The sequence below is a fragment of the Polyodon spathula genome, chromosome 54 (assembly GCF_017654505.1).
Source record: "Polyodon spathula isolate WHYD16114869_AA chromosome 54, ASM1765450v1, whole genome shotgun sequence".
NCBI lineage: Eukaryota > Metazoa > Chordata > Actinopteri > Acipenseriformes > Polyodontidae > Polyodon > Polyodon spathula.
In genome coordinates, this window is record NC_054587.1 from 1,942,323 (window position 1) to 1,945,841 (window position 3,519).

Consider the following 3,519-nt stretch of genomic DNA (forward strand, 5'->3'; position numbering starts at 1 on the left):
AGAAGGCGAAGAGAGGGGAGAAGTTTAGAATTTAGTTTTAGGGCTCTTGCTCTACACCCCTCCTACTGTCACTGGCCCTCCATGACCCTCACACCACGCTAACTGGATCTGACTGAGAAGCGTGACTTCTCTGGGGGTCTTCTTGTTTCGTTGACTGCCCACGACACCTTTAAGAGGCTTAAACAGTTGATTCTTCTTCTCCCCATCCATCCCCATCCTCCGCCCCACCACTCAGCTGCAGGCCCACTATACTGTCCCTCCTTTACTCACTGTTTTTTTTTAAAACTTCTGTGCTTTGATCCCCAACCAGAATCTACGCATCTCAACCAGAATTTCTACGGGGCTTGAGATCCCCAACCAGAATCTTTTCATCTCAAACAGAGCCAGTCGCTGCTCCTCTCTGCTGCTTCAGATAAATTCTTCACTCTGTGTCGCAACTCTTGACCACTGGAGACACGAGTTATTGTACTATCTGGCACCTTAACTGTAACCCTCACTGCTTGTTTCGGGCAATCCTCTTTCCTGTTTGTATGCTAAAAGATTTGTTTATTATTTGCACCTGCTGTAAACTGCACTGTGTTTCAATATGAAGCCTGCACTGTAACCCTGCGCTGCTCTGTAACCCCTGCAAGCCGCCTTGGATAAAGGGGTCTGCCAAATAAATAATAATCGAGAGAGGGCGAGGGAGGGGGACGCTCTAGACACGGCAGAGACGCACCCTACGGTTTTTTTTGTCGTGTGCTTTTTTGAAGGCGGGGCTTATTAAAGAAGAGGAGCTGATTGACAGGGAGGAGGAGAGACAGGAAGTCAAGGAGCCATCCCCTGTGGATGACATCATCAGCGCCACCCCTGAATTGGCCCATGTGGATGAGATCATCAGCGCCACCCCTGAATTGGCCCATGTGGATGAGATCATGACAACAAGGTGAGAGGGGATTACTAGTTGCTTAAGCAAGCATAGAGCAGAGATGTGAGATTTAAGAGTGCTGATGCTCGATGGAAATCAACCTGTCTGTGCCCCCCACCCCCCCAGCTCCCCCCTCCCTCAGGGAGGTGCCGCTCTCAGGAACACGGACTCTGTCTTCACGGAGCTCTCTGGAATCTCAACCAGCGACATCGACGACGTGGACATGGGGGCCAGCTTACACGGTGCAGTACAACCAGTATACCCTCCCAGTACAACCAGTATACATGATAACTGCATAATTAAACCCTTCAAACCTGCTGCCTTTACCTGTTTATAGTACAATAATATTATACCCTCTCTCCTCTCTCCTGTCTGCCCTCTCCCCACTCTGCCCTCTCCTCTCCTCTATCCGCTCTCTCATCACTCTACCCTCTCCTCTCCTCTACCCGCTCTCCCCTCTCCCCTCTCCCCCACTCTACCTCTCCTCTCTCTACCCTCTCTGCCCTCTCTCCCCTCTCTCTACACCCATCCTCTACCCTCTCTCTCATCACTCTACCCTCTCCTCTCCTCTACCCGCTCTCCCCTCTCCCATCTGCCCTCTTCTTCTTCCCCTGCCCTCTCTCCCTCTCTACCCGCTCTCTAACGCTCGCCCTCCGCGCTCACTCTATCCTCTACCCTCCTATCATCACTCCTCCCCTCTCCTCAGACCCTCTCTCCCCGCTACCATCTAACTCTCTCCTCTCCTCTACTAAACCCTCTCCTGGCCCCCTCTCCCATCTCGCTCTACCCGCATCCTCTACCTTTATTCCCTCATCACTCTACCCTCTCCCTCTCCTCGTCCCCTGCGCTCTCGCCCAGCTCTAAACCCCTCTCTCCACTACCCTCTCGCTCACCACTCTCTAACCCTCTCTCTCTCCTCTCCCTCTCTCTGGCCTACCCTCTCTCTGCCCTCCTCTCTCCTCTCTTCCTGTCTCTCCTTCTGTCCCTCTCTCACCCCTCTCCCGCTCTCTCTCGCTCCATCTGCCCTCTACCCTCTCCCTCTCCTCTCGATACCCTCTCCTCTCCTCTGCCTCGTCTGCCCTCTCTACCCCGCTCTCTAACCCTCCGCCGAAACCCTCTCCTCTCTCGTCTCCTCAACCCTCTCCTCTTCCTCTTCTCCCCTCTCCCTCGCCCTCTACCCCGCTCTCCTCTCTCTACCCGCTCCTCTCCCTGTCTGCCCTCCTGTCGCTCCTCGCTCTCGCCACTCTACCCTCTCTCCTGTTCTCCTCCCCTCGCTCAACTACCCTCTCCTCTCTCTCTACTCTCCCCTCCACCTACCCTCCCTCTCGCTCCTCTCTCTATCCACCCCTCTACCCTCTCCTCGCGGTCTCCTCTCTCCCTCTCCTCTCCTCTCTCGCTCCACATCTAACCCTCCTCGCTCTCTCACTCCTCCCCACTCGAACCCGGCGCGCGCTCCTCTCTCCTCCACCCGCTCCGCTCTCTCCCGCTCTCTCTCCACTCTTCCCCTCCTCCTCTCTCGCCTCCCAACTACTCCCTCTCCCTCCTCTCTCTCTCATCTCCCTCTCTCTCTCTCTCTCTCTCTCTACCCTCTCCTCTCTCTCTCTCCACTCTCTCCTCTCCTCTCTCTCTCCAACCGCTACCGCTCCTCCTCCTCCTCTCTCTCCACTCTAACCTCGCCGCGCGCGCGCTCCGCCGCTCCGCGCATCTCCTCTCCTCGCTCGCATCTCTCGCTCTCTCTCCACTCTAACCCTCTCCACTCTCTCTTCTCTCCACACTAAAACGCTCCTCTCTCGCCTCCTCTCTCTCTCCTCGCTCTCTCCTCCACTCGCTCTCTCTCTCCACTCTAACCTCTCCTCTCTCCTCTCTCTACTCTACCTCCTCTCTACTCCCTCCACTCTCTCTCTCCTCTCCTCTCTCTCTCTCTCCTCTCCCTCTCGTCCACTCTACGCCTCTCCTCTCTCTCTCCCTCGCTCTCCCTCTCCTGAACCCTCTCCCTTTTCTCTCTCTCTCTCTATCTCTCTCCCCCTCTCTGTTTCTCTCTCACTTCCTCTCCTCTCTCTATCTCTCTCTCTCACACTTTACTCTCTCTCCTCTCTACCCTCTCTCTCTCTCCTCTCCCTCTCTCTCTCCACACTCTAAGAAAGACCCGCTCCTCCTCCCCTCTCTCTCTCCTCTCCTCTCTCTCTCTCATCACTCTACCCTCTCCTCTCCTCTACCCTCTCTGCTCTCTCCTGTCTGCCCTCTCTGTCCCCAATCTACCCTCTCCTCTCCTCTACCCTCTCTCTCATCACTCTACCCTCTCCTCTTCCTCTCCTCTCCACTCTACCCTCTCCTCTCTCCCCTCTACCCTCTCCTCTCTCCTCTCCACTCTACCCTCTCCCCTCTCCTCTCTCTCCACTCTAACCTCTCCTCTCTCTCTCCATTATACTCTCTCCTCTCTCCTCTACCATCTCCTCCTCTCCACTCTACTCTCTCCTCTCCTCTCCCCGCTCTCCCCTCGCCTCTCCTCCCCTAAACCGCGCCCTCTCTCCCCACTCTCCTCCCTGCTCCTCTCTCGCCACTCCATACTACCCTCTCCTCGCTCTCCTCTCCACTCTACCCTCACGCTAACC